The sequence below is a fragment of the Netta rufina genome (genome assembly GCF_964035555.1).
Source record: "Netta rufina genome assembly, chromosome: 9".
NCBI lineage: Eukaryota > Metazoa > Chordata > Aves > Anseriformes > Anatidae > Netta > Netta rufina.
In genome coordinates this window covers 15470221-15489655 of record NC_140132.1, presented here as the reverse complement: position 1 = coordinate 15489655, position 19435 = coordinate 15470221, and the positions used below count along the sequence as shown (strand labels likewise).

General features: G+C 46.3%; 1 protein-coding gene across 1 annotated transcript in view; it reads left to right on the top strand.

The window, feature by feature from the left end:
- Window positions 1-11626: 11626 nt before the first annotated feature.
- The window catches only part of IL1RAP (interleukin 1 receptor accessory protein), a gene marked incomplete at its 3' end in the record, with an annotated part of 46164 nt that continues 38355 nt past the window's right edge, over window positions 11627-19435 (top strand). Inside the window, exon 1 of the mRNA XM_084292198.1 lies at window positions 11627-11724. The remainder of the gene's footprint in view (window positions 11725-19435) is intronic.

Below are 19435 nucleotides of genomic sequence, written 5' to 3'. Positions count from 1 at the left end.
TTCAGAAGACCTGCACTTTCAGCAGGATGCTGAAGTCTCTGGTGCTGGGTCCCTGGGTCTCCCATGGCACTGCATTGTGCCTCTCATCATGGGCATGGATGTAGAGCAGGGCTAGAGCAAGCACAAGGAGTGAAATCACCTATCTGGTGTGGCAGAGCAGGTCTTAGATCTATCAGCAGTTGGACCTTGGAGCAGGAATCAGGCCCTGCAGCAGCCTGTCCCCGTGCAATGGAGGCTGCAGCACTGTGCTGAAGCCCACAGTGGGGTCACACAAAGAGTCCTGAGCTGTCACTGAAAGGAACAAGGCAGAGACACAGATCTGTGATTTTTCTACATGAGTGTTTTCCAAAGAAAAAGATAGAGGGATGTTTTGAATAAACTCCCACAACATAAATAATAAATAAACAAAATCATATCAATATACAGACACGCACACATATACACATGCATTATGAAGAGCTCTTCTTTACTCGTTAATTCCCTTGAGAGGTAGAATATCACAGCTGAAAACAATCACTTACATGTGGAAATACGGAATTTTCTGCTTTTAACTAAGGAGATATATTTTTGGTTAAAAAAAAAAAAGTTAGTCATAATAGTGTAAAAAAGTGGAAAAAAAAAAGTTGAAAAAGGAAGGAATGAAAAGAAGATCAATTTTTGTGTTTGTAAGTCATTTTTTATAAATTTTATCTTTATAATGGCATTTATATTTAAACTTTATAATGGGACATTCAGTCCCATGTCTGCCCCAGCCCTTCCACTTGTCGGTGGGATCTTCAAACCACATCCCACGAATCTTCAAGCAATAGCATTCAATCTGATATTGCATAATCTGCTGAACATATAGAAATCAGGGAGACCAGACTAAATTCTCTCTTGGACCAGATGAACAAGTTTGATGTTATCTCCTGGTTTAAAAATAAATAAAGTAAAACAAAACAAAACAAAACAAAACAAAACAAAACAAAACAATAAAATAAAATAAAATAAAATAAAATAAAATAAAATAAAACAAAACAAAACAAAAAATAAAATAAAATAGATATTTTCCCTGGGTCTGGGAAGACAATATGCTCCCTAACACTTGAAATGATTTCCAGCCAATGTTTCCTGCAGCTTTCCTGGCCTTTTGCAGAATCCCACAACTTTATTTCTGATCTTAAACACTTAAGATTTAATCAATCATTAAATGATCTTGGAAATTTAATCAATCATCCAGTGCTCTTGGAGTAAAGCAGTTCAAAGCACTTGCATTTGCTGAATGTCATTAGGTCACGGTGATGAAGTGGCTCTGCTTGTGTCCTCAATCCCCAGCTTATTACAGGGGAACACAAGATAGAGCTATCTCTGCCCGGTAGCACTTTACTAAGTTAAGCCATGGACTCCGTACCGAAGCACAGTGATGGGAGGAGGAAAGGACAGATCTTCTACATTTCTTTAGGCTAATCTTAAAGGTTAATGGAAAGAGGACAACAGATTTCTTGTGAGTTATTGCCTTGCATATTAAACCTTCTTTCCCATGTTGAATGCAGGGCTGGAGTGTTGTTTGTTTTGTTACAGCAACTCACAGTAGCTGATTTTATCCATAGTGCCACCAAAATTTATCTACCTCTTGCCTGGAGAGCTGTTTCAGGAGAAGATGACAGATGCTACCAGCAATAACAAAAGCACATGCCCTTTGGAAATATAAATGAAATGCAAAGGACTCAACAAGCTGCTTCCAGAAGTGCAAGCACACCTGGCTACGGGGAGAAAAACATTCAGAGCTGCTCCCTGGGGCTTTGCAACATCTCCTTTCCTCTGCGGGCAGGCAGAGGAGGAGGCCTGAGGGGTTCACCAGCTCTGTCAGGCTGGGTGCACGCACCACTCTTTTGGGCATATCTCTAGCAATCCACCTGGCTCGGTGTTTTACTGTCTAGAGCACGATGCAGAGAGGACTTGTGTGATGGTTGTTCCACAGACCCTGCACCACTGAGCTGCAGAGCTTCAGGGGCCAAATGCTCCCTTGGTGGAGCTCACCAGCAGCTCAGCTAACTACAATATTTGTTATAAATGCTGTCAGGAATGACTAAACTTCACCTCATGTTGCAGTTCAGTTGTTGGCTGTGCCATGCTGTTCATAAATACAAGCTGAATATTTTGAACAAATCAACCTTAAACTATAGATTCTTCCCTCCAGGATATTTCCCAGTGACAGTTTGTGCTTTACATCGAAAGAAACTGCTTCCTCATCCAAAAAATGAAATGTTTTCCAGAACGGTCTAATAAAACCAAACTCTCTTCCCATCTGCCACCAGGCAGGAGCTGCTTTTAGCAGCCTGCAGAGGGGACCATGCTGCTGTTTTACCACCAGCTCATCCTTCGAGATTTCCCCAGAGCCCTCCTCACGGTGCTCTCCTTGCCTGCACCTCCGGCAAACACCCCCACAGCCAATGCATCGAAGGTCACCATGGCCTCTGGGGACTGCAGAGAACAGAGATATCTGCCCAGAGACAGTACTTATTAAAGCCAAGTACACACAAATTCTTTCACAAGCATGTGCACCATCTCTGAGCTCTTTTGGTCCAAAGATCTGGAACATTTCTTTCCCTTGGACAAGTAATTAAATAGGTGTTACCCTTGCTATATACAAAAGAGCATTTGCGTTTGTCCTTTACTTGAAGAATAACATTTAAGGTTAAGATCATGTTTAAGTAACAAGTATTTTTCTTTTAATTAAGATTTATACAGGCTCCCATCTGCAGACTAAACGATGAAATCCTAATAAACAGCAAGCCTAATTATGGTCATTCTGTAACTGAAATAATGGTGTGCCTCAGAACAAGGCTATTACGTTTCCAGTTAATGGACTAATGAGCTCCAAAGAAGGACTAACAAAGGTCTGTAAAAGACTTGCAGTTCTTATGAGGACGTGCCTACTTGCAAACACCTCATTGTAGTATTCATACATGTACAACATGATATAAAGTATGACATGTCTAAAGATTTATATCAAGGTGTTGGTAATGGCTGCAGCCCAAGAGCATGCCTAAAAGCAAGGGAATCAATTATTAATGCAAGTCAGAAGAAGATATGCCAGAGGAGATTGCATGATGTTATGTAGGAGACAGATTAAATGTATAAAAAGGGAAGTCAGTGGGAGTCAACACCAGGAGAAACAATCAACATCTGCCACAATATTGGCCCCATCAGCTGAAAACAGCTCCTTCCATGCTCTTATTGATGAAATATGCTTGACTCCGATATTTTTTTCTTGCCTAAATGACCAGCTCTAATCATGAGCTCCACACATTGCTTCTCTCTTCATCGTTCAGCTGGCCAGGAAAGAAAAGGTAATTACAGAATGTTTGTTTAGTAATTGTCTGGTTCTATTTTGGAGTTTGTTTCTGGTGCTAACGAATGCGACTCCATTATGTCATTTATCATATGAACAGTCAGGTTGAGGAACATTTTAAATCAGGAACTATTTTGGTTTGCATGAGAAATAACCCCACAGAACGACTGACAGCATGTGTGAGCAAAAGAACTCCATGCCTGTAAATGATAGGTGAGATGATTTTTTCAAGTAAAAAGCTTAAGAAGGTCTCTTTTTTTCACCAGTAGAGCAGAGAGCTCATGGGGAAGGGAAGAGTTGCAGCGCGCCATATTTACCCGCACAAGGAAATCCAAATTACAAGTTGTTTAATTGGCTTGCTAGGAGACTTCTCTGTAGAAAACTGTCACCCAGTGCAAGGTAAAGCTTTTATTTAGAATGTGAGCTTGCTAAATATTCTCCAAACCTGACTTAAGTACAGATGGATTTGGTTGTAATTACATCTCAGATGGGGCAAGAGCAAGAAATGGGAGCACTCATCCAGTAGGGTGGTATCTCAGGTGTATCCCCTGCCCTATGGACAGGAGTCATTCACCAAGCATGGTGACTTGGGCTCAGACAAAAAATAAGGCAGCTGGGAGCACAAGCTGTGTCAGAGCAAACTGAAAAATTACTCTAAGGGTATTTTTGGCCTCAAATTGCTAACTGATTGCACAACTGTGGGTTGAGAAACCTGTCTCAAGTGACTGGTCAAAGCAAAAATATCCATTCAATAGGGTGTCTTCCCAGTAACAGTGGAACAGAAGTTGTTTGACAATACTCTTTGGATAATATCTTGAAGGCTGTAGGTGACTAATAATAGCAGCTTTTTTTTTTTTTCTTTTTTTTCTAGAAATATGAAAGTCAAAAAAATGATGGTTTAGAGGGACCAAAACTATTTATAAACTGAAGAAGAATTCAGTGAAGAGCTTTGACTAAAAAGAAGTGGAGGGGAGAATTTTAATGTGCTGGAAATAGAAGTCAAATCTTAAAGTAAAAAAATGCAAATTTAAAGTATTTTAAATGGTTTTTAAAAGAGTTGAGTGGCACATACATGAAAGGACACCTTTTGTTTCAGATTAGATGAAGATTTTATGTTTATCGGGATGAGTAACCTTGCTTTGAAATGTCCTCTAACTTTGGCCTTCTGAGGATGGGCAGAGGCCTTCATTTCACTCAGGACCTGTCATCCGTGCCATGCTCTAAGACATAATAAGACATGGCAATGTAACTAAAAAAAATAATAGAAGTTCCCAGGAGTGTTAACTGTGATTGTAGGCTTTATCGTTAATTCCATTTCGGCCAATTACCTTCCTCAGAAGTTTCTCCAGCATATTATCAGAAGTAAGTGTTGAACTCACGAGGTCATTTAACCTGCAGCCTGTCGAGCACATCTTCACATCGCTGGTTAACGACTTGTGAACCTCAGTGTCGGAGGCTGCCTTGCGACTCTGCCTCTCCCAGCCGATGGCTTCTTGCCACCAGCTGAGCAACTCGAGGTTTGAGGACGCCTCGCGCCCTTGTGAAATTCAAGTTCATTCTTTTTCTGCTCCCCTCGCTTTCTCCCTGCAAATTTATGACTTGCTAACAAATGCATTGCTCTTGATTCCCTCCTCTTCAGTGATCTTTAAGATCTCTCATTTCATAAGGAAGAGGCAGGTGGGTAATCTGCTTCCAAAAAAGAAGAGTTACCATAAGTATGGCTTGTGTCTTAAGGCTGCCTGTATTTCTAACAGTTTTTCCTTGACTTAATTCAGTCTTTTTTTGTCAAATTACATAGCAGTAATTAACTGCCCTAACCAAAGCTTTTTCCTCAAAGGTGCCCACATTCCTGTAAGAGCTGTAGGTTGCTGTACCCACACACGCAGGCAGCATCCTTTCATCATTTTTCACACAAACTGAATACTTCCTCTGCTGATTTTTAAGGCTGCTCTCTGAATATCATCCACAATTAATGAAATATTACTGTGGCTCAGCCAGTCGTTCAAAAAACTTTGTCCAACCTTGTTATGCCCTAGGAGGCTAATAATATTTATTGCACCTTGGCAAATTTTGGCTCAATTCCTCTTCATGCTACAGGAAAGAATATAGTACTAAGCACTGCTGATTTTCCCTTGAATACAGAAGAGGAAACCCTGTACTGGAAGTTACTGCAAGCATCTCTGAGTCCTGCCCTGTGTTTTCATGGAGCTCACAATGACATTTATAATCCCACTGATTTCCATTTAGAAATTGATCACTCTGATAGGCTATTTTACTGCCTCTTACCAGGAGGCTGCTCCAGAAACTTTCCTCCCTGGTTCTTCAGGAGGTGAGGATAAATGTGGGGGGTTCAGGGTTCACCTGCACCCCTGGTCGAGCTGCACCAGCACAGTGCTGGCCCTCTGCAGCTGCATGGGCTGCATTGCGCTGCTCCAGTGCCCGGGAAATCAATAGCATTTGGTCTGGGAGGAATTAGAGCACATTCCTGGTAATTGTACAAATGCAAATTTATTACTCTGAAGTCCTGTCTAATGTAAATCCAGTGAGGTCAATGGAGTTAAAGCAAAACCAGCCATTTTGCTTTGTCTGTTATGCTCGTTTTTATAATGATGGATCACTGCTATTGAGAGAAAAAGGAACTTTCAAGTGCCTGGAAATACACTAACCTGGGAAACAAGCTGCAAGGATGCCAGGAATCACTCTTTGTGAAGATGGTTATGCTGCCTAACCACAGCACTGGCCATTGCCAGAAATCTCCACCAGCATGAGCCACTGCAGCTCCATTAGCAGACGGTCCTGCCCTTTGTTTAAAACATGCCAGCCTGATGTGGAGGAATTCCCAGTTTTGGGACCATGTGTACCTCAAAGCCTTTCTAACCTGCAGCTGCCCTCTCCAGGGACCCTGTAAGGTTTTCTGCAGTTTCTGAGTTTGCTCCGAAAATCTTCTGTTGCTTGTGTAACCTTTCGCAGAGTTACACAAAAGGATTGTTTTCCTTAAGAAATCCTTAACTTATGCACAGATAAACTGAAAGTCTAAAGGTTAATGTTGTTTCATCTGTGCTGAAGTGAAATCAAAGATTTAAAAGGCCATTCTGCAGGATGATCTTGCATTTTTAGGGGGAAAAATAAACTATTATTGATTATAATAAGTCTGTGGAATGTGCTAATGGGATTTTTTTTCATTTCCCAGACATGATGTTCTCTTTCTTCCATAACCATTGCAGTTCATTATGGGACAGAAAAGTTACTCAGAAAAGCTGGGTTGTGTTCAGAATAAAAGACTATCGAAAGGACTATTAAAGCATCAAAACATCTACATAGGCATATGTCAAAACGGGGAGAGGTTTTACAGTTAGATGAGAACAAACCATGATGTACTAAAGCCTTTCCTTCTTTTCTTAGATCTTTTCAGCGGCTCCATTGACTCAGGAGAGACAGTGTGTTACTTCAGCACCTTTTCCCTTTGCAATGGTCAGGCACAGCACTGTCAGCAAACCATCAGACAGAAGCACGGTGTCTGAAAACAACTCCAGAGACTGCTCTGTGTAGAAATACCCAGTGGTAGGGAATTGTCTAGACGGTCAAGGCTGTATCCAGACTATCTAGCTTTATTAATCTGCTGACAGCCTGCTGCTTCTCGCTGGCACTGGTGAGCAAGCGAGGTGAGCTGCAGCTAATTAATTTGCAGGTTAGAGGCTTTCTTCAAAGGCTGGTTGAGACCGACGCTGCTCTTGCCCAATGAAATTCCAACCCAGTTGAAGGGTGCCTACAAACTCCACTGTCAGACAGTTTATACAAATCATACATGATTGTATACAATGAGCTGTGCAGAAGGATGTTCAGGCATCCTAAACCCAAACTGTGTCCTATGTGTGTACTGGTGGGTCAGATACCTGCCAAAAGTCAAAACCTTTTGGCAGGATGAGAAGATATTCCTCTCCATCACTGAATTGAAGTGGTTTTAGTTTGTGTTAAACACAGACTCACAGGACTGGAAAATCTCTCTGGCCTTAGGCAGTATCAAACCATTTGTGACAGAGATTTGAATGGACTTAGGTGCAAGTCATGTAAGGTCAAGTTTCCTTTTGCGAACTGTTTGCATTAGCAGTGCTACCACCGTGGTAATGCAAAGGAAGAGACACTAACGATGTTTAGCACATGAACATGGACAACAGCTATTTGCTACTTCCCCAGGAATAAATGCAGGCAAACTCCTAATGATGCTGTGCTTCCAAGCCCTCCTCACACAGCAGGGCTTTTGCAGAGGCTCACGCAACATGCTTCACTGAGGGGAGAGGTGATTTGAGATCTGGTCTGGACATAGCCAACACGGCAAATAACGCATGGTGTATGTTAGTCAAGATTACCTGGCACCAAAACAATTGCAATTCTTTGTGTGTTTTGGTAAAAGAGTAGCAGATATCTGTGGGAAAGCCACGTGTGCTTGCACAGCCAGCACAGGTTTCTCACCAGAAAATGGTCTCAGCAGAAAATAGCCATCCCTACATGCGTGTGTGGGTAACCTCAGCTTCCTTGACACAAGCAGATGGGAGGTGCATGTGCTGCTGTGTTAGCAACGTCTGTCATTCTCCGGTTTCTCCTGTGTCCTGTATCTTAGGTTATCAGGCATGCTCTTCTCAATGCCTTTTAAAACGTAGGTGTAAAACACAGAAGGCACGTTCATTTATAACTACACAGACTATAATTATATGTAGTCTAGGGCTTGTTTCCTGAGCTGGGAAGGAGGAAAAATGGGTTAGGTGGGTGTGAGTAAAGTAACAGGCATGAACATGTCTTTTAGAGGTTACAAAACTGCCTTGATCTCCCGGTATCAGAAACGCTGGCTAAGAACAAACAAACCAGAAAACCGTGTGCAGGCTGGGAGCTGGGACAAATACAAGAGATTTGGGAACTGACAGGGGGAGAGTAACAAGACTCTGATCTAGCCTGGGAACTTACCACTGGAAGTAAAAATGGAGGAGAAATATGAGGCCACCGGTATGGCTTAGCTACAGAAAGATAAATGCAATCATGGAATTAACAGGTGAGATATTTCAGTGAGAAATGGGGATCTTAATATCGTGTATAAAGCATCAGTGAGACCTCCTCCCACTTAATGCTATAACTGCTTTGGGTCATCCATATGCACTTTGAGATTAATTTAAATGAGAACGCATTCAGAGAAGAGGTCTGAGGTGAATGGAGAGTCATTTAGGAAAGAAGATTGAAAAGCCAGTCCTGTGGAGCTTGGGGGGAAAATGATCTCTGATCTCTGTAAAATCCCTGAGTAAGGAGCCATGAGCAAAACAGCTTCCGAAATGAGAGCCAGAGCTGGTGCCAGAACGTGAGGGAGCAAACTGGCGATGGAATGACAAAAAGGTTTCTGTTCATCAGGGACATAGACAGTCAAATTTGCCCAGGAAGAATAGTGGCCAGAAAACAAAACTTGTTTTTAAATTGGAACATGGCTTGTTCGTGAAAACACCACACACCACAGTGCCTGATGCGACAGAGAAGTGGGCTGCACGATCCATGCTCCTTGTGTGCTTCTAGCACTAAATCAGCAACAGGAATAGCAGAACAGCAGCAAACCAAGGCCCAATTTGGCCACTTGTTACTGAAGTTCTGTGGAATATTTTTGTTGCAGTTGCAATGCCAGCAGCTCCAGTGTCCTGGCTAAACACCAACACATTCCACTGCTATTTAAGTCCCCCCCTGTGGTTTCACTTAGTAATGCTACTTTTTGCTCTCTGCCCAAAAATTGTGGCATAATGCTGCTTTTTTGTGCTTAAAAAATGTTTTCTATTTACTGAATTGCTCTGCAAATTGTAGTACAATTCACTCTGGGGTGTAACTGTGTTGCATTTTAACCTGCACAGAAATAGCATTCACAAGCATAGAGAAAAGATGGGAGAAAAAATAGCAATACAGAAATAATCCTTATGAAAGCCCTGAGCCCAACTGAGCAATATTACCCTCATTTTACAGTAGGGAATTGCAGAAGGTGTTTTTTTTTTTTTTCATCTATAAGCAAATAAGAATCTGAAACATTTCCTATGAAAACACAATAAGCAGGTGTGGCCCGGGGCTTTGCTATCAGCTGTCGCCTTAAAACTCCCTGGAAACTTGGCCTTGAACCTGAATTTGTGAGCCTTTCAATGACATCTAATGTTGAATTCTAGCTTCCCATCAACATCAGGGAAAACTGATGACGTTGGGGTAAAGACCCTAATTTGCACTGATGAAGCCAGGCTAGGAGTTTGGAATGGAGGGAATTTCTCAGGGTATTTGTGTAAATGACTGTTAACCTGCAGTGCTAGTATTGCAACAGTGCCTGGATCCTCCCAAAAGTGAACAATGACATGTCCTATCCGAGATCTGTATCTATGGATGGATTACATTGCACAGAACAAGGTAGCGTTATTATTATTATTTAATTCTTCTAACAATCAGCAGAGCAGCTGAGCTACTCCCACAGCTGCATTAAATATCTTGACTAAAATATGCAATCCTTTTGTTATTTCATCTTCTGTGAGAAAAGTGGACTGTCTTGTTTCAACAGATTTTAAGCTTATATTTCTTCATAAAAATGCTGCAGAATGCAGCTCACAAAATGTGCCTGGCCATTCCAGTTTTGTGCATATTCAGTATCACAGCTGAGTGTATGAATACCTAAAGTAGTTCCAGACAAGATAGCTTGGATCCTGGAGCACAGGGCAAAACACAGATTAATCTGCTCCAGGTGGGGTAGATCAGTCCATGCAGAGCTCTGCCTTAACAAGTTGCTTGTGGCACTGGGATGCATTGGGTTAGAGGTGGCTTGAGTAGAGCTGACTCTAAGCAAAAGCCAAGCAGGCAGTTTTTCAAGGGCATTCACCGCTGGGACAAGAAAGATGCTGAGACAAGAAGCTTTCTGCCTAATTTTGCTGTTCCAGAGCCCTGGTAAGGGAATGGTAGGAAGGTGCAAGAGGAAGAGCTGCTCCTGCCTCCCACCACAGCTCCTTCACACCCAGTGGCCCAACCTTGGGGTGGGGGAAATTGCGGTGACGAGCTGGGGTGGGCTGGTGAGGAAAAGTCCCCCGTTTCACAGCAGCAGGGTGCGTGCAGTGGTGCCTCCTGTGGCCTCGAGGGGAAGGTGGGGATGGCTGTGTGAGGCTGCTGCAAGCTCCTGCCCAAGCCCTGCTCTCTGGGTCAGGTATGCTGCAGAGGAGCTTCAGCAGGTAGAGTGACATTCAGTCTCCTGGATCTCCTGGAGCCCCATCCTGGGGATACCAACAGAAATCTCAAACTCAGTCCAAGGTGGAAGCAGTGCCATAGCCAACAGTGCCAAGAAGTGCTGCAGCACTTTGAAATGATAAAAGTTTCCTCAGCTTTGTGTCCAGACACATCACTTTGCTGTCCGGCTGCCAAGAGGTGACAAAAGCATGAATTAAGCCAGGTCACTCGCTGGCAGGAAGGAAGCCTCCTGGCCACCCTGCGAGGGGGGAGAGCTCTGGACCCTGCCCATGGTAAGGGCACTCCTGAACTACAGGCTGTGTTGGTCATTGCTGCCCTATTGTCCCACAGAAGGTGCCAGCCCCAATTTCTGCAAATTCTTCTTCCACTCATCAGCCTCGCTGTGCTTTCCCTAGGAGTCTGCTTCAGGCCTTCCCTCCTCATCCACGAGCAAACTCAAGCTCATCACCAACTCAGCACCGTGCCTGGAGCAGGGCTGGGGCAAAAAGTACCGGTGTTGCAGGCGGCGAGCTGGGGGCCAGGTGTGTGGGGCTGCCTCTGGGGATGTGGAAGGGGAGATGCAGGGATGAAAACCGGCGGAGCAGCACCCGCAGCACCCCCTGCAAGCGCCCTGGCACAGCGTGCATGTTCCCTCAACACCTGCAGCACGGTGCCACGGCTCCCACCCACGCCCCTTTCCCTCCCCACGCTCTGCGGTGGGCAGAGGGGGCTCGGCACGGAGCCCCTTCGCCCCCAGCCCTTTTTCCTTTCCTCGGGGGCTGCCGCAGCGCTGGGGCCGCGCCTCTTCCTCCCCCACGAGCAGCTCCAGGCTGGGAGCGCAGCTCGGGCCAGGAGGGGGAGCCCTGGCCCACGCGTGGCCGTGCCACCCGCCTCCTGCCGGCAGGACCCCGCCAGCTGCGGGAGGGACGCGGCGGGGACTTGGCTGCGAGCCCCCTGCCTCCCTCCCGGGGTCCCCCAGCCCGGCTGCTGCCGAGTGCCCCCCGCGGGCCGGGGGGGGGGCCCGGAGCCTCCTCCTCGCCGGTGCAACGAGCGGAGAGGCGGGGCTGGATAGTGCGGGCCGAGGAAGAGGAGGAGGAGGAGGAGAAGGAGGAAGAGGGAGAAGAAGAAGAAGGAGAGCGCGGCGCGCGTGGGGCGCGCGTTCTTCGCGTGCGCAGGTGAGCCACGGTGATCGCGCGTGGGGCTGGGGACGGGAACGGGGATGGGAATGGGACGGGGATGGAAATGGGACAGGGATGGGAACGGGACAGGGATGGGAAAAGGGAAGGGGATAGGAATGGGAAAAGGGATGGGGATGGGATTGGGGATAAAGTCGGGGATGGGGATAGGGATAGAGATAGAGATGGGGATGGGGAAGGGGATGGGACCCGAGGGTGCGGGCAGCAGGAGGGGGGCGCAGCCCCACTGCGCGCCGGGACAGGAAGGGTGGCCCGGCACGGCTCGGCTCGGCACGGCTCGGCTCGGGCCGGCCGTGAACTTCCCGTACTCGGAGGGAAAGTTTTGGGCGGAGGAGGCGGCTTCCAGCGTGGTTGCGAACGGTCGCGGCGCGCCGCCGGTAATCAGCCCCTTCTCGGCCGGCCCGGCGGGGGAAAATCACCCCTAAAAAAAAAAAAAAAAAGAGGTGGAAACACTCGGCTGCGGTCGGGAAGGTGACGGGGAGCCCGAGGTCCCCGCACCGTGGGAACTGCCGGGAGGGACCCGCAGCTCCGCGCCCCCGGGCCGGCTGGGGGACGGGAGCACGGGGACAAGGGGACAAGGGGAAGGGGAAAGATCCCTGCGGCGTGTGCTGCTGCCGGATTTGCACCGCGGCAGAGGACGCAGCCGATGCTAAAGAAGGCGTAGAGCCGAGCTGCGGGAGCCCCGCTGCCCGAAATGCGGAGCGGGTCGCTGGTGGCCCTCCTCTGCGCCAGGGACGCTTGGATTATCCAGCGATAAACGCAACTTTAATTTTCGTCTGCATTGCAAACGCACCGGCCTGATACGTGGTCTCTCCGGTTAGAATGGAAGGGGGAGAGGAAAGGGGACAGCTTCAAGCCGCGGCAGGAAAATAAAGTGGAAGGGACACGTCCAAGGAAGGCGCCTGCAAGTGAGCAGGTGCTGGCGGCAGGTGTGTGCTGGGGGCAGCGTGTGCCCTTCTGTTGTGGGAGGGGGTCTGGTGGAAATAGGTCGGGTGGGAATGCTTTCCTGAAAGGGCAGGGGGGAGAAGAAACGATCGGGGCTCCAGTTCTTCAGGTGGCCTTTTTCTGTGCCACTGCCACTTCCCCTCGGTGCAGTGGCCGTGCTTGTTCCTCAGGCTGCTTCCTCGGACTGTGTCTGCACGGTGCTCAGCATACCGGGATCCTGTTCGCAGGGCCTTCGGATGCTGCTGAACACCAGATTATAAATACACTTTCACAGGCACACTCTCTCTTTCCATCCCAGCCTCTGCTTTGTGAATAGCTGGTTATAATGCATGGAAAAAAAAATGTTTTCTTTTACGGATCTTCTTTTCTTATTAAGTACATTTAGTTTTGTTGTCATAGGAAAGATATGAAAGGGTTTTTATTTCTGGATTTGGGAGATCGCAGCAAGCTTCTTATCTTTTTTTTTTATTATTTTATTTGCTATGTAATTAAAAAGTAGTATTTTCTTGACACTCCATTTTTAACCGTGTCCTCCCTCAGATAAGCGAGCTGTCACACAACTTATGATTCCATACACAGAGGGCTCGGAGTATTATTTATGAACCGTGCAGTGGAGAGTCCATATCTCATAACTTAGAGGGCCATTTATAACAGGTTGCTTTTGGCAGCTCCAGAAGATTTACATGCAGTATTGTGTTCCGTGCAGGAAGAGTCTCTCCTGCTTGCATGGAGAGAGCATCACTCCAGCCCAAGGACTTTCTGGTGGGAACGTTCATTGCCCAGATTTCTGCCCCTTGCCTGCTTGGCTGTGGTGAGCAGGGAAGGGCGACCTGAGAGGGTTAAGCTCTAAAACCCAATGTCCTCCTTACCTGGATTTGGTGTAGAGTGGTTCGAGTCACTCGCAGCATCCTTTCCACAGCAGCCTTCGTTCCATTTCTGGATGGTCTGAGTTGCAGGATATTTATGGGCTTGGGGAATAAGGCTGTGAGGATCTGGCATGGTGGAAGCAGTAAGCTGGGAAGGTAGAAGCTGCTGCATGGAGGTGGAACAGGGAGCTGTGGGACAAGAGGTTAAGCTGTTAACAAAGTGCCAGCATGCAAGCATAGGGCAGCTTTACATGCGTGCAGCCCTGTGACTTTCTTTCCATGTTTCTGGGTGTAGCTTGAGTTCAGTGTCTACACAGTGCATGGGAAGAACTGTACTTGCCCGTGCCTGGTCCCTCTGAGAGTCGGTGAAGGAAAGTTTGTGTATGAACATGTCTGGGCTTTCTCCTTCCCCATCTTTGAGGTCTGTGCAGGTATCCTGCATCTGAGTGCTGCTGGTGTGCAACGGGGATGAGTGCTGCCAGGTCTGGGCTAGAGCAGGCTCATACCTGGGCCAGGTCACCCTGATGAGCTGGGAAGGATTGTGTAGGTGGGAGAGACTTCAGGGGGGTGGGTGAGCAGTGTAGCAGGAGGTTAGATGATGCCTGGAAATGTGGAGGGATGGGGAATGCCTCCTCACTGGCCCTGGCGCTCTAATGTTGTGCTCATAAATATGTGTATGGGAAGGAGGAGGTGGAGGGAGAGCTTGTCCCAGCTCCGTTCCTCCAAAGCCAGCATGTGCCAGATGCCAGCACCAGGGAAGAAGCGTTTTGCTCCCACAGAAAAAGAGGCAAGACCATGCTTTTTTAATTATTATTATTCTTTCTTCTTTCCTCTCACTTATTATGTTTGGATTTTTATGGTGGCTATTTTGGCAGGCACATGATTCATATGTCTTTTCCCATCTGTCCCGGGTTCCCCACTGTTGTCAAATGCCCTCCCTTTTCGGCAAGGCTCTGACTTGCAAAAACTTGCCATGGAGATGGCCCCTGCAGCTGGCAGCATGGCCAAGGAGTGTCCTTGCTTGGCTCTCAGAGCACAGGTAGCATCAGCAAGGTGCACAGTTAGGAAGATTACAACCAGCATGTGAACGTGTTCAGATAGCTGAGAGCATCCGTGCTGTCCGATCCTTCTTTTCATCATACAGCAACCGGGAATGCTTCGTGAATAAAAATAGATATATGGAAAAGCCTATATAAGCTGAAATCTGTGAACAGCGCCACGTTATCTGGGAACTGAAACACTTTCTATGGTGAAGCTTGCAGTTCAGACATTGCCTGCGCTCCTCCTTCCTCTCCAGCCCTTCTCTTGCCACAGCGGATGGATTTTGGTGTCCCCACGAGCTGTGCCTGGCAGATGAGAGCTGGTGGCCCTCCGGCTGTGCAGGGTGGGCCAGCTGGAGAGCAGGAGGAAAGCAGAGCCCGTGGTTGTGTTTGCCATGCTTGAGCTGACTTCCTCAACGAAACCCTGTGGGCTGGGTGTAGCTCGGGGGCCGGTGGGTTTCCTTCCCCACGTTGTTTGTAACCGCTTCGTTCGGCTCCACCAGCAGCAGAACGGATGGCTGAGATTTGGTCGCTGTAAAACTAGAACAAAAGAGCTTCGTGTTCTGGGAGGTGTTTTAGGGTTTCTCCTCCCTCCTCTCCAATGTGTTTGCAAAGCAGAAGGCTCATCTCATGTTTCTCACCGAAGATTTGTTACACGTGGGGCTTTTGCGTGCGACTGAGCCATGTGTACACTCAGAGTGCAAAAAGGAAACAGATTTGGGGAAATTAGCTCCAGAGGTGCCTACGCCTTTGGGATCTCTGAGGTCAAGGGTAGTAAGTGCACAGGCTGAGGTCCAAATTCCCAATGAGAAGCATAGAGAAATCCTGATATTTGTAGATTTAGAGTCTTATTTGATAGAAAATAAAATACAGGAACATGAATGTACAAGCACACATATTTTGTTATAGGGTTCCTTACAAATAGTTGCTAGTAAAACAGGATTTCTACTATGAACAAAGAATCATTTCTTCAGTCAGTCCCTTCTTCATTTATCAGCTCTCAGTTTTATCAAACAGGAGCTACCTCCGCAGGAATTCCTCTGACAAAGGGTTTCCCTGGGGTCTGGGAGATTATCCAATTACAGTTTTAACAAAATTGCAGCAAGGATATCTGGCTGAAGATAGAAGTCTGAGAGAGCATTAGGAAAAAAACAAGAAAGTATAAGGGAGCCAGAGCTTCACTTTTGTGTATCAGTAAATCGGGGAGAATTATTCCCATTCTTACCTTCTGTGGTGAGCAGAGCAAAGGTCCTGGTGTCATGTATACCTGCTTGCTTTCCTTCTTCTTTCCTCCTGCTTCTTGCACTCCATATTTACATGTATAGGAAAACCCTACATTAATTCTCACGGAGTCCTTTTAGACAAAAAGGGGCTGCTAACCTAAAGGCTGTGTGTGGTGTGGGGGAGTATGGGCAGACAATAAGAAATTGGTTTGGGTCCTAGGCTGAGTCAGGGGGTGGGAGGAGGCTTTTCCTGGGAGCAGAGACCCTTTACCCTGGAAATCCCACCTGGGGCAGGGTCTTCCAGAGCAAAATAACTCTTTCCAGGTGCTGGGAGGTGCCTGAGAAGGAGCACTGCGTGGTCCTGCACTCCCACCCTGCATCCATCATAGCTGCAGGCATCCCCAAGCTGCCACAGGAGGGTGCCCAGTTGGTGCGGAGCTATTTGAGACTGCCTGCCATCGAGCTCCTTTACTCTTCTTTACCACTAACATCTCGCTTACCACGGCTGGGCAAACCTTACTGTTTAACACGGTCAGCTTGGGGCTCTGCCTGGAGATACCCCACTAAGAGGTGGGTAATTGCCTGGGCAGGCAGCTCCACGGACAGTTTTGTGGTGCAGCTGGGAGGCAGCAAATCACACCCTCGCACAAATAATTTAGAATAGAAGTCTCTTCAGCTTGAGTGAGCAGAGGTGTTATCAGAATTAGAATAGGACTTTAAAAAAAAAAAACAACAAAACAAAACACAAAAAACTTTTAATAACCCTGTATCTAACTAGAAGAGCTGCTGTTTGTTTGTTTGTTTGTTTTTGGTTTTGATTCCAGTTTTGCTTAATCCCTTTCATTACTGACATAAAAGTGTAATGGAATATCTTGGCTCTCTTAGACCTGATCCTGTCCACTCATGTGGTATTTTCAGATCTTCAGAGAACGATTCTTATATGTTCAGTCAACTTGTGTGTAAAAGCTTGCAAAGCTGTGACCTAAATGTTTATCCTTAGTGCTGACAGGATGCTGCGGAGCTGTTTAACTCGATATTTATAACAATTATGTTGCTTGGTGAGAAAGATGTGACACTTTCTTCTTAGAGGGAGTTTTTACTTATTTTTTGCCTTTTTCTGCCTGTTATTTGTGGTCACAATTGCCTTTCTTTATGTTTTACCTTTTGTCCTACATGTAAATAATGAGCTAATTACAGTTAATCTCAGAGCAAAGGAATGAGACTTTTAAAGAGTGAAAAATAATTCCCATCTGTTAGATCTGCGGTAGCATTTTGGGGTTTGCCTTCTACTCGGAAGGAAGCCAGAACTTATCTTGCTCAATTTCAAGTTTTCCTTGCAATATTTAAACTGGATTTTTAATCATTTAAAAAACAAACAGAAATGGAAATAGCTTTTCAAATTATGTTTGGCCACGTTCTTAACACATTGGCTGATAAACCTGAACAGCTCTGTTGTACTCCTACTGAAATGAGTTGAAATCTCACTACCAAATTCTATAGAAACAGGTTTGAGGCTTTATTCTGGAAAGGCATCTATTTTTCATAGTCATATATTGCATTTCTGTGTTTCCTGTCTGCTGGGGCTCCCAGTGCCCAGCCAAAGAGGACTTGTACCAAGGGAACTGCTGCTTAAGTACTTACTGTTTAAGACAGGCTCAAACCCAAGTTTTCTGTGGTGGGTATGTGGTACATTTATCCCCATCAGCTCCAGTGGCTGCTGAGCCTGGGGAATTAATCTATACTTTGCACTCATATGTCATCTTTCATCTCAGCATCTCTAAGCATTTTAGAGACATTAAGACGCACAGCTGTGGTGCGAGGTGGGGAGAGGCTGTTATAAATGTGGCTAGAGAAATGGAGGCACAGATTTTAGGAGCCTCTGCTAATGTCTTCAATTCAGGGGATAGCCGTTTGTACACTGCCTGATGCCTGATTACCAGGGAGGCACTACATCTTTTCATACACTACACGCAGTGATAAATGGCTCCGTAGGCTTCATGTAGATTAACCAGATACTCATATTGGTATGCTAAACTAGTGGACTATTTAAAAACTTCAGTGTTAGGGACTAACAGGAGCACGGCACAGGGGTGGGAGCCCAAAATTCCACTATCTCTTTTCTTTTTTCCTTAAGCAGACATTATTGCAAAAAGCAAACTTCACCAAGAACCAGAATTAAAATAACCTCACCTCCATCCCACTGTGGTAACATCCAGGGCCCCACCTACACATGTTGATCAGCAGTTTGTTGACTCAAAGCTCCAGGATCTGTAGAAAATACTTATCCTGAACAAGAAGGCTGTACGAATTCACTCTAATATATGTAATTGGATTTGTTCTGCTGGGATATAGCTGCCTACCCCTCCCCACCCCCAAGAACAACCTCCTTCCAGCCCATGTTTACAAAAGGCATCCTGATAATGAGAGCAGATACATGTTGCTGCCTAACACGATAATGGTGGCAGGCTGCAAGGGCTAGTAGGGCACCCAACCTCTCCAGACAAGCACTGGTGTGCTGCACAATCCCAGAATGTGTCACTCTAGCAAATTGTGCCTGTTACAGTTGAAACCCCATGGGTTGTCTTCCCTTCTCCTCCATCAAGCAAAACCAGCCACAGCCTCAGTGCATTTTCTCTTTTTCTACCTCCCCGGTTCTGTCTGGCACTACAGTGGGGACTTTGGGGAGATCCTGCTTAATCTGGCTCCCTGGGAGGCTGCAGAGAAGGGAAATGCTTTTCTCCAGGCTTGTTGTGCCCTCTTCCATCACACAGAAGAGCCACACCTAGCAGCCTGGCATGCCAGTCCTATTGAATGGCCCATGCTGTGGCTACCCAGGTGGGCCACGTTTCCCCTCTACAAGCCTTTTTTCCTTGCCTACCAGGTGTGATGACTTTGTAGTTGTTGACAAGAAGTATCAAAGAGCAAGAGGGAAACTCAACCCAACTTTCCAAGGGCACTCAGCAGTTGCTTCCTCGTGGCGATGGACCAGCCCAGGGCAGGGGTCAGTGCAGCTTTGAGAATATCGAGGTACCCATTTCCTGGCATTGAGAGAGCTCAAGAAAGACAGTGTTGGAGACTTTTCAGTGTTATATCCCTTTGCAGCAGGGTTTTTAATGTGTAGTGGTATTTCCTCGTGTCACTGCTCCTTTAGAAATGTCAGCAGTGCTTATATTGCCTTTTGTTTGTCATTCAGCTGGAGAAATGAATTCATTGCCCTCAAGAGATCACATTCTCCCCAAATAATTAATACCGATGACAATCACAGCTTGCTGCTGCCTGCAGCTCCCTCTTGGCCTTCCCACCCTGTAGGTGCAGGGGTCACAGAGCGGACAGGAGAGCCTTGCAGGAGGCTGCTGGACTCAAAACTTCAGGGTGCCATGCTTTGAAGGCTGGGGTTGGTACAGACAGAGCCCGGGCAAGTTCTCTGTAGGGACCAGCCCATTATAAGGCTAAATGCAATTAAATTAACCTGATTATAAGTAATGCCAGGTTTGGAAACCCTGTGTGGCCCAAATTTGAGAATGAAAAATCTCAGTTGGCTTGGTTTTACCCTTGAATATCTTGCTCATCCCAAGGTAAATGGAGTCACCTGAGGAAAATCTTTCCTTATGCTGTA